This window comes from Bubalus kerabau, chromosome 11, assembly GCF_029407905.1.
Source record: "Bubalus kerabau isolate K-KA32 ecotype Philippines breed swamp buffalo chromosome 11, PCC_UOA_SB_1v2, whole genome shotgun sequence".
In the NCBI taxonomy this organism is placed as follows: Eukaryota; Metazoa; Chordata; class Mammalia; order Artiodactyla; family Bovidae; genus Bubalus; species Bubalus kerabau.
The window spans coordinates 104,926,300-104,938,437 of NC_073634.1; the positions used below are offsets into that span (position 1 = coordinate 104,926,300).

Genomic DNA, 12,138 nt, shown 5'->3' on the forward strand with positions numbered 1-12,138 from the left:
TTTTTAAAAAGTGCCAACAGCAGCACCTGGAGCAGAATGCCTTCACGGACTCCGAGGCTGGACCTCTCCCCCACCTCACACAGGCCTTCCTCTCCCCTCTGCCCGCAGACTTTCCTCCTGCTTTAGTGTGTCTTTAAAGTACTTCTTACTCCCTGATATCAGTTATATTTTTTAGTTGTCTGGAGAAGGAGAGGGCAATCCACTCCAGCGTTCTCGCCTGGAGAATCCCATAGACAAAGGAGCCTGGCAGGCTACAGTCCCCGGGATCACAAAGAGTCAGACGCGACTGAGCGACTAACACCCATGCACACGTCTACCAAGAACGTAAGCTCCACAATGGCAAGGACCTTGAGCCTTCTGTTACCACCATATCGACATCTCAGCATAGAGTAGGCACTCAGCACATACTGGACAAATAACTGGAAAGACACAGTGATGGCCTCAGTCAGCGTTTCTCAGTCATAACTTGTCCAGGGAACCCTGATTCAACACGCGCCTTACAGTGAAGTCGCTCAGTCGTGTCCGACTCTTTGTGACCCCAAGGACTGCAGCCCACCAGGCTCCTCTGTCCATGGGATTCTCCAGGCAAGAGTACTTGGAGTGGGGTGCCACTGCTTTCTCTGGAGGATCTTCCCAACCTAGGGATCGAACCTGGGTCTCCCGCATTGTAGGCAGACACTTTTCCGTCTAACCTACATACACATACATACATGCACTCACACACACACTGCCCCACATACATGCGCCATCCAACACACACACCCTGCTGCCAATGCTCTAATCAATCTATCCTTTTCAACCAGTGTCAAGATGATAGTCTTTATTTGTATAATCAATGGTGAGGTGTGTCCCAAATAATGTGTTCCCAGTAACAGTTAAAGCACAGGAGCTTGTGAATTATTTACTCATATCAGAGCAGATTCAAGGTTGTCCCCAACACATCTGCCACTCATTTGCATTTCAGTAAGCCTTCTTGAGTGGGAAAGAAAGTCACAGCATTATAGCTAGCTAGGACATGGATTTCTGGAAGGATTAGCCCAAATGCCACCTACACTTTGTTCTAAAACCTGACAATGCTGGGGAAAAGAGAGGGCCTGGCTTAGTCAGAGACTGCCCCCACTAGCTGAGGGTCTGCTTTCCGTCTCATCCCACCACTACAATGTTTCTCCAAGATCTGCTGCCATACCCCTGAGCCCGACTCAAGACTGCGGAAATATGCAAGTAAACAGAAAGGGGGTCACAGTACTGGTCGCTGTGGCCCAGGTTCTGTCCAGCCTCCAGATCCATGTCATCCAACACAGTGGTCACTGGCCACGTGTGGCCATGTAATTGAAATTTAATATTTAAACATTTAAAATGTAGTCCTTCAGTTACACTAGCCACATTCCAAGTTACATGTCAATAATACCTATTGTATGCCAAGAGTTACAGGTCACAAGTGACGACCATATTGGGTAACCTAGAGAATATTTCCATCATCACAGAAAGTTCTACTGGCCAGCACTGCTCTGGATTCAAAAATGAGTGTGTCACGTACCACAGTGAGGCCAGAACTGCAATGGAGGAGACTGAAGGGCCAGAGCAGGCCCTTTCCCTTGGCATCTTAACCATGACAGGGCATTCAGCATATGATCAACCGTACAAAAGGGGAACCATAAAACAAAACAAACTGTGGTCCAGGAAAAAGGGCAACAGGAGAGAATAACGGGGCTACCACTCACTTTCTGATTTATTCCATCCGACCCAAGCATCAGCCTGGCCGTGATACAGGCAAGCTGCACGCAGAGCTCTCATGAGCAGAGACGGATGGCCACAGGGCAGACGGACCCCACACAGCAGAGGGACCGAGGAGGGGGGAGCTGGCAGCAGCAGGTACCTGATCTCTTGACTCCAGGAGGGAGTGGCCTGGAGACAACTATATTCTTGTATATTTCCTTTCAAAGGGGCCAGCTATCTGCCTACAAACCTCTGCTTCACAAGCAAAACATCTTAGAGAAGCGCTGATATTTAATCTGCCAACGGCCCCTATTTTGAGGTTTCATAATAACAGATTAATTCCACACGGTGACTATCTAGTAGTCATGCACTGGGTCTGTTTTTGTAGAATAATACAGTGGCTCTCGGCATAAAGCCTACAACTCTGTGCAGAACTAACATTTCAAAGGTAAGATTTAAATGCTCACACAATGAGAAGAAAAAAAAACTCTCCATAACAAAATACAGTCTCACTCAGGAGCAGTGAGATTCTCCACACCACACTCCAGGTCAAGTGAAATGACTGCTCCATCCCGCTCTTTATGAATCAGCCCTTTAACGATTTCACAGAAGGATGGCTCAGAAACCTGGTAGGAAGCCTGGCTATAAAGAACAGCACAGGAAGAAGAAAGAAGCTCACAGGCAGGAGGTGCCGATCTCTGTATGATACGCACCAAAGATCTGAATACAGAAAGGGGGTTGGAGGGAGTGGGGGGGAGAGGCAGGCGGGTTAGAAGAAAAGGCGTACTTCTTACAACACACACACAGACACACGGACATCCCAGGGAGTGCTTCCTACGTGTTAAACCCCGTGGGGAGGAACTCACAGGCACCACCTCAGTCCCCACGAGGACTCAACAAGGAGAACACCATCACTGAGCCCGTGCTACATACAGAGTGGAGGTGCTCAGACACTGAGCAACGCGGCGGAAGGCACACAGCCCGGGAACAGCAGAAGCGGGCTGTGAACCCAGGCGGCCAGGTTCCGGGACGCAGGCCTGAGACACCTGTGCTGCAGTCCTGACGCTGCTGCCGCGTCTTCTCCTACTCTTCTCCTCTGTGTATGTTATGTTCCAGGCAAAACAGTCAGTCGCGCCTCATTAGCCAAATACGGAGTTCACCAAGTGTGCAAGCTGGGGTCTGCCAGGTTGAGTCCTGGGCTGTTCCCAGGTGATGCTTTTCGTATCAGCAGCTCTGCAATACAACGTCTGTTAGAAAACCCATATACAATAAATAAAGAAATCACGAAGTTTCTTTTTTAAAGCCAATATATATTAAGGGAAAAAGCTAATAAAAGGTATCAAGTAATCAAAAGTAAAAATAATAGGAGAAGAAGAAGGTGGTTTGGGAATCTCATTTTTTTCAGATTGGCCGGTTTGGAAATCTAGTGAACACTTTATTTTTTAAACATTTGCTCACGTTGCCCTTTCTACCTGGAATGTTCTTCCTACCTTCTTCCGTACCCTCCATGTCTGCCTGTCGAAAGGCCAGACGTACTTCAGGGGCAGGTCAGCACGCCCTCCTCTACAGTCTTCTTTACGGTACTGACCGGGGTCACCTCCTCCAAAAGACCCTCGGAGGCACTGTGTGCCTTTCTGGTGGGTGAGGACCCTCTGCTCTGTACCACGTGGATCCGTGTTCCGGCTCACCTCTCACTGTACTGGGAGCCTTATGAAGGCAGGGCCTTGTCTCCTCCGGGGCCCACCCAGTCCAGCACAGGAGGCCCTCAAGAATCCTTTCCTAAATGATCACGCTGGGGCTGCCCCGAGCATTCTCGGCAGAAAGATCACTTCTGTCATCAATGTTTCCCTGGTAGCTCAGTCGGTAAAGAATTCACCTGCAATGCAAGAGACCAGGGATCGATCCCTGGGTCAGGAAGATCTCCTGGAGAAGGAAATGGCAACTCACTCCCTTATTCTTGCCTGGAGAATTCCATGGACAGAGGAGCCTGGCGGGCTCCAGTCCATGGGGTTGCAGAGAGTCAGACACGACTTAGCAACAAAAGAGCTATGTTTCAAACATCTCCTCAAACAAATGACTGCAGAAGGAAGGTCATGAGCCACACCTATAAAAACTGGAAATTCTTTTTACAATAATGCTCCAAGACTCACCCCAGTGAGTTTGCTGGCCTAAACCAGGACTGAGCTTTTTATTTTTTTATTTTTTTTTTAAATTTTATTTTATTTTTAAACTTAACATAACTGTATTAGATTTGCCAAATATCAAAATGAATCCGCCACAGGTATACATGTGTTCCCCATCCTGAACCCTCCTCCCTCCTCCCTCCCCATTCCATCCCTCTGGGTCGTCCCAGTGCACCAGCCCCAAGCATCCAGTATCGTGCATCGAACCTGGACTGGCAACTCATTTCATACATGATATTTTACATGTTTCAATGCCATTCTCCCAAATCTTCCCACCCTCTCCCTCTCCCACAGAGTCCATAAGACTGTTCTATACATCAGTGTCTCTTTTGCTGTCTCGTACACAGGGTTATTGTTACCATCTTTCTAAATTCCATATATATGCGTTAGTATACTGTATTGGTGTTTTTCTTTCTGGCTTACTTCACTCTGTATAATAGGCTCCAGTTTCATCCATCTCATTAGAACTGATTCAAATGTATTCTTTTTAATGGCTGAGTGATACTCCATTGTGTATATGTACCACAGCTTTCTTATCCATTCATCTGCTGATGGACATCTAGGTTGCTTCCATGTCCTGGCTATTATAAACAGTGCTGCGATGAACATTGGGGTACTCATGTCTCTTTCCCTTCTGGTTTTCTCAGTGTGTATGCCCAGCAGTGGGATTGCTGGATCATAAGGCATGTCTATTTCCAGTTTTTTAAGGAATCTCCACACTGTTCTCCATAGTGGCTGTACTAGTTTGCATTCCCACCAACAGTGTAAGAGGGTTCCCTTTTCTCCACACCCTCTCCAGCATTTATTACTTGTAGACTTTTGGATCGCAGCCATTCTGACTGGCGTGAAGTGGTACCTCATAGTGGTTTTGATTTGCATTTCTCTGATAATGAGTGATGTTGAGCATCTTTTCATGTGTTTGTTAGCCATCTGTATGTCTTCTTTGGAGAAATGTCTATTTAGTTCTTTGGCCCATTTTTTGATTGGGTCATTTATTTTTCTGGAGTTGAGCTGGAGGAGTTGCTTGTATATTCTCGAGATTAGTTGTTTGTCAGTTGCTTCATTTGCTATTATCTTCTCCCATTCTGAAGGCTGTCTTTTCACCTTGCTAATAGTTTCCTTTGATGTGCAGAAGCTTTTAAGGTTAATTAGGTCCCATTTGTTTGTTTTTGCTTTTATTTCCAATATTCTAGGAGGTGGGTCATAGAGGATCCTGCTGTGATGTATGTCGGAGAGTGTTTTGCCTATGTTCTCCTCTAGGAGTTTTATAGTTTCTGGTCTTACGTTGAGATCTTTAATCCATTTTGAGTTTATTTTTGTGTATGGTGTTAGAAAGTGTTCTAGTTTCATTCTTTTACAAGTGGTTGACCAGAGTTCCCAGCACCACTTGTTAAAGAGATTGTCTTTAATCCATTGTATATTCTTGCCTCCTTTGTCGAAGATAAGGTGTCCATATGTGCGTGGATTTATCTCTGGGCTTTCTATTTTGTTCCATTGATCTATATTTCTGTCTTTGTGCCAGTACCATACTGTCTTGATAACTGTGGCTTTGTTGTAGAGCCTGAAGTCAGGTAGGTTGATTCCTCCAGTTCCATTCTTCTTTCTCAAGATCGCTTTGGCTATTCGAGGTTTTTTGTTTTTCCATACAAATTGTGAAATTATTTGTTCTAGCTCTGTGAAGAATGCTGTTGGTAGCTTGATAGGGATTGCATTGAATCTATAGATTGCTTTGGGTAATATACTCATTTTCACTACATTGATTCTTCCAATCCATGAACATGGTATATTTCTCCATCTGTTAGTGTCCTCTTTGATTTCTTTCACCAGTGTTTTATAGTTTTCTATATATAGGTCTTTAGATTCTTTAGGTAGATATATTCCTAAGTATTTTATTCTTTCCGTTGCAATGGTGAATGGAATTGTTTCCTTAATTTCTCTTTCTGTTTTCTCATTATTAGTGTATAGGAATGCAAGGGATTTCTGTGTGTTGATTTTATATCAGGACTGAGCTTTTTAAAGTACTTTACAAACTGCCTCACCTTCTATGAGAACTTTATTAACAAAACACAGTAATTAAACTTGGGACCACTGAAAACCACATGTATGACCAGATAAAATTAATATTTACCCAATCAAACAGGACAGCAAAGACAATTAAATCAAGAAGGATTTAGATGTGGGTCAATTCAGACTCCAGACCACAACTGAAACCTGCCCTTAAGATGCCTTCCACTCACTCACAGCACCACTAACCTGCTTCCAAGACGACATGTTGGGAAGGGAAGGGGTGTGGACCGAGACCAACGGAGGGAGGTCTCCTCATTACCCACCTGCTCGCTGGAGTCCCCAGGGCAGCCGGACCACTACACCCACAGAGAGGGCAGAGCTCGCACTTTAGTCAGACCTCTGTCACAACCAATTCTAACAGTCCTGCTGCTCTTCGCAGAAAATAAACTGCTATTTATCGAGCCCTTATTATACGCCAGATGCCATGCTGAGTGCTGAAGGTGTATTAATCCACAACCACCCAATGAGGAAGCTGCTGTGGTCAGGCCCACTTCACAGACGAGAAGTAATGAGGGGCTAAGTCGGCTGCCCCGGGACTCCAGGGAGGGCTAGGGAGAGGCAGAGCTGGAAGCTGGCATCAGACAGAACCTGGGGCTTAACCGTGCTGCCCCAGTCACGCCCCTGACTTTGCAATTTAACCCGCAAATGTAATTGACACCACATTCGCTCCCATTTCCACCACAATAACTATGGCATATTGTTTATTTCATGCCTTCATTAAGTAACTTCATTAAGCAGGACAAATACTGGCAGTTTTTACAGCTCATTATTAATCCTACAACGCACACCGCTCCAGTGAGAAATAAAGATTAATCTTCCTGCATCTGAACAGATTCCTCGTCAGGGCCATCCTGACCGGGAAGAGGAGGGGCAAACCTCCACCGCATCAGCTGGGCACCCTGGCAAATCATCAGATGGCGAACGAACAGGAGAACTGCCAGGTGAAACATCACCAGCTTCCAACAGGCATGAGCCATGTCAGAAAAGCAACCTCCTGACTTAAAGAGTAAAAGAGAGGAAGGGATCGCCACGCTACCCAAGGACCCGTGATGTGCAGAGGAGGCCCCTGGACGGACTGAGCGCCACTCCTTCCCCTAAGAGCTGCCACCCCCCTCCACGCCATGTTCGCTGGACCAGAACAGATGGCTGATTCCAGTTCCCTGGTGGAGAGCGGAACTGAAGGGGCCTCGCCCAGCCCCTGGACTCACCTGAGCTGAGGAGATGCAAACCTCGAGGCCCTGAAGCTGTTTGGCCTGGCCCAGCGCACGCATCTGCAGACAGAAATGCCTGATGGAGACACAGAGAGGCAGGACGGGGGCCGTGAGTCCTGGAGGGCCAAGACCACAGAGGCGCTGCCCGGTTCCTGACACCCTCCTGCTTCTCAGCGCAACCCCATGGAAGACCTCACTGCGTTTCCTGCCCACTGGCTCCATAGAACACCCAACGAATGCCCCCTTTTTTGCATATGTGAACACAAGTGTGTCTCTTCCTTGAAACCAAAAAACCCCAGAGAAGGCAAAAGTAAACGTTGGCCTGTTATCACCTGTGGCAATCCCCAGACAAGCCCATTAAGCATGATTATTTCAAGCACTGGAGCTTGTTGAGGTCTCACTGGCCTCTAAGGGGAGCAAGGGGGGAGAAGGAGTGTGGGCCACCTCAGGTTTCAGGCGAGGCATCGACCCTCTCCAGGGTTTGGCATCCTCACCAGCAAGCCCGTAGGGACCACCGCATCCAGCCAGCCTCATGTGCTAGCCTCTGGGAGGTCCAGATGTGATCACAGAGGGGGCTCTGGGCTGGGGTCTGCTCTGAGCAGTGTTCTCTGGGGGAACCAGACATAGGCACAGCACCAGAGGGCTATGAAGGAGCCTGAGGGAGCACAGAGCTGGGCACTCAGACATTCTCCAGCTTCCGCCACCAGCTTCCTTCTGCCTCAGTCAGTCAGGAATAACTTCGGTGGGTCCTCAGTGAGTTTCATATTCTCCAGGAAAAAATGTAAGCACGTGGCAAAGCCAATGGGAGGCCAAAATTTCAACTTCTCAGAGACTAAATCAGCTAGTGACTAGAAAATTCTGCCTGTATCTGGGATTTTCTAGCAGGTGGTCCCAAGTATTACTCATCCAAGTGAAAAGACTCCTGAGTTTAGGACTCGTAAGCCCCTTGAAGGCAGAGAACTGAGTTTGTTTCTTCAAGACACCGAATAACCAATGACCCCCGACTCCTTTCTCAGCCCCTCCCTGACAACGGTGAGGACGTTCTCACCACTCTGGCTCCCAGTGAGGCAACAAATACACTGGGATATTCTGTGCTCAAGGGAAAAAATACAAAAAGTGACAGTCCTGGTTTTGTTTTACATTAAGTATTTTATGAGACTTAGCCACCAATTTGAAAGTAAAACCTTAGTATTAGGCTGAATGACAGTATGTTGACCGTATGAGATCATTTGAAAGTCATACATAAAATGCATGATATAATGTGCATTGTGAGGATTCTGGTCCCCTCTTCCTACTGCACAGAGAGGAAAAGTGCACTCCATTTTCTTTTTTTTTAAGCAACTAGAAGGTCATGTGAAGGACACTGACAAAAATATCTTGGTCCTCCAGATCCACACCTCTACAACTTCAGTGAAAATGTATTAAAAGCTAAGGATTTTGAAACCAGCTCCATCATCAATATACCATACTGCACTTATTCTAAAACCTTCTGAAATCAAAACGCATCTGAAAATGCTCTCTGAAAATGACCTCGTTCTCAGCGGTCCAAAAACTCACAATGCGTCTTACAATCAACAGCAGCTCGCTGTCAATAAAACAAAGGCCCTTGGTGAAGGCGCCACCCCTCACCACTCACACCACCTTCCCACCCCTGAAAAGAACTAACAAACCCAGTCCAGCCGCATCTGGAAACCCGGCTGATGTGAAAGGAGGAAGCAGCAGCGGTGGGCTAGGTGTCCTCACGACATCAGAGAGAAAGGCAACCAATCTCCCGTCCACGGGTCAAAGAGAACAGCTCTCCACAAGTCAAACGAAACCTCCCAGATCAGAAGCTAAGCAAGTGTTTCTCCTTTCCCAAAGCTTCTAACTCAAGTCCTCACTTCGGGGAGGGGCTCGTATCTCAGGGAGGGTAGGAGGGAGCAGAATCACCCCACAGTGACTACAGGGAAGAGCTCTGGACCAGCGTGGGACTCGGTTCAAGGGAGGCAAGCTTCAAGTTTAAACAGTAATTTGTGTGTAATTATCCTCGCAGGTTGATACAAGATAGTTAGATTAAATAAATTAATCAAAGTACAAATTGTGCTGGCAAGCTCCAGCGCCTGGCTTCTCCTAAGGCCAAGCTGGCAGCAGCACCAGAGCTGGGATTCACAGCCCCCGGATCAGAGCTGGCAGGTGATGGGGGCAGGAGAGAGGCAGTCACGCTCCAGGGGAAGAGAAGCCAGGGTGGCAATCGGAGGGGCGGGCGGGAGGAGGGCTCCGCTGAGCCGTGACAGTGGAAGCCTTAAACACCAGATCCATTACAGCCTGAACACCCACGGCCATTTACACATCACGGTTGGAAATAAATCCTCAGGAAAGCAAAGACCTAGGGGAAGCAGCCATTAATATGCCTTGCCCGCAACACAGCTGAAGCCAGATCGCTTGTCCAAAAAGATGTGTGACCAGTATGCTCTCCTCTCCCCCAACCCGCTTACTTAGAAGTCACGTTATCATCGACATGTGAGGATCAATGCTACTCTATTTCATTAGCATACTCCTAAGACCTAACATTTATTGAGCCTTAGGCAAAGTTCTTTACTTAATGCTGATAACCCAAGAAAGGAAGAACTGCTATTATTCCCATTTGAAGATGTGGAACCTGAGACTCATGGACCAAGGGACCTGCCCGATGTCACACAGTAAACAAACCACAGAGCCTAGGATCAATCTAGACAGGTAGCTCCACTGCCAGGGGAGGAGGGGAGAGTCAAGGAAGAAAAAAATATTAACAAATGAATGAAAACTGTTTCCTTATAAAAGAACTGACTCGCAGGAACATCATCCCAGGTGTGGTAATTCCTGCAAAATTAGAAAGCAGGCTCCTGCTATGAGCTGAAGTAACAGCGACACACAGTCTGGCAGAAAAGCAAACCCCGGGCCATCAGCAGACGGACACAGCCTGAAGAAGCTGGGCCGAAGGAGCGCGGGAGGGGAGATGCAGAAAAGCTGTACAGCCCCACTCCTGATGTGGTCAGCCCATCAGCTATGGATACGTCACAAAGCAAATTCCACACTGGCCACCGGGCCACCGCGGTCTTCTGCAGCTGGTGGGGAGCGAGCACACAGGACAGGGTCTGCCACTGCCCTCCAACGGGGCCGCCGCCCAGTCCCACTCAGTGGCCACGCTTCTCTGAAATCTTCATCAGAGTCACCCTTTCGGAGCTTCCACAGGGAACCCTCCACACTTTCCCACCAATCACACTCCACCACTCAGCTTCCAAATTCAATTTTCAAACAAACTGTTCCAGGGATTTACCTAGTGGTCTAGTGGCCAAGACTCCAAGCTCCCAATGCAGCAGGCCCAGGGAACTAAACTAGTTCCCCTAGTCAGGAAACTAGATCTGGCACGCCCCAACAAAGACTGAAGATCCTGAGTGTCACATCTGAGACCTGGCGCAGGCAAACAAATAAATAAATACTTAAAGTAATAATAATACTCCTAGACATTCGGAAGGGCTTCCCCGATAGCTCAGCAGTAAAGAATCTGCCTGCAATGCAGGAGATGTGGGTTTGACCCCCGAGTTGGGAAGATCCCCTGGTAAGGAAATGGCAATCTGCTCCAGAATTCTTGCCTGAAAGAGCCCCTGGACAGAGGAGCCTGGCGGGCTGCAGTCGACGGGGTCACGAAGAGTCCGACACGACTGACACAGCACAGACATTTGGGTGTCTGTTACAAGACTGCTTTTTATACCCACACCGGTAGTAGGTTACAAAGGAAGGGTTGTGTGGCAGACTTTTAAACTATTTGTTTTGGCTTGAATTTTCTATGATACGTTTTTACCAAGTACAGCATGCTCAATCACTACAAAATTTGTTGTATTGTAAGAAGGGTATACATTTTATTAATAAAATGCTTTGTATACAAATTTAAAAGAAAAGAGTAATACTTCTTTCTCTGTGGCAGTGGCTGTTGAACTTTCAGGGCCACAGACCCCTGAAAAGATCTTGATGAAAGCTGAGGATTAGTCTCCCGAAAAATGGACCTACATATATTCCGGACCAAGTGAAGGACCCCTGCCTTTTGAGAAGCTACTCTTTGATGATATATATTTTATCACACAAAAACAGGCAAGCAGTGTCAGGCAGGCAAGGAGTGGACGACTGACAGGCAAAGAAAGTAACACAGTCCGATGTCTTGGCCACGAGCCGGCAGAAGCCGGAGGACAGATGAGCACTGTTGATAATCAAGGCCAAAGATCACTTCTCTGGTTCTGAAGGTTTGGGAGCTGAGTTATGCTTTAGTGACTCAAATTTAAACACAATAACAACAACAAAACCCTGAAAATATGATGTAATATAGTTAAACCAAGGAATTACAATTCACATAAGGCATTTTCCTTTGCCAGCCCATATATGTATTTCAAGTAAGACTACAATGACCTTTGTGACTTACACTTCACAGTCGCTAAGTCAGGTCCCTCTCTGAGACCCCAGGGACTGCAGCTCGCCAGGCTCCCTTGTCCTTCACTATCTCCCAGAGTTTGCTCAAATTCATGTTCACTGAGCCAGTGAGGCCATCTAACCATCTCATTCTCTGTCGCCCTCTTCTCCTCCTGCTCTCAATCTTTCCCAAAATCAAGGTATTTTTCAATGAGTCGGCTCTTCGCATCAGTTGGCCAAACCATTGGAGCTTCAGTTTCAGTCCTTCCAATGGTTAATAAATCTTTGAAAGTTTCTATTCAAAGATTTTTACCTAAGAGAAGAGCCATTTTCTAACCATGTCTTCCTTATAAAGACACCACTGCGTCCTACAGAAAGCAAGCAGCTACCTGGATCCGGGCTGTGGAGATGGCAAAGGCAGACTCGAGAACAAAAGTAAGTAAAATAAGGCTACTGGAGAATCGATGGTGGTGGTGTCAGCGATGATACTGCTAATGGTCACTAGCGCGTCAGCCCTCTTCTGGACCCTCGCATATTCTAGG

The 12,138-nt window shown here is 47.1% G+C and overlaps 1 protein-coding gene and 1 long non-coding RNA gene across 5 annotated transcripts in view; both read right to left on the bottom strand.

Annotated features, from left to right (window-relative positions):
- The window catches only part of MED27 (mediator complex subunit 27), a 219,771-nt gene that overhangs the window by 193,792 nt on the left and 13,841 nt on the right, over window positions 1-12,138 (bottom strand). The window lies entirely within an intron of this gene.
- LOC129623677 (uncharacterized) overlaps window positions 1-12,138 on the bottom strand; it is a 30,851-nt gene that overhangs the window by 7,626 nt on the left and 11,087 nt on the right. The gene's annotated exons all lie outside the window — the stretch shown is intronic.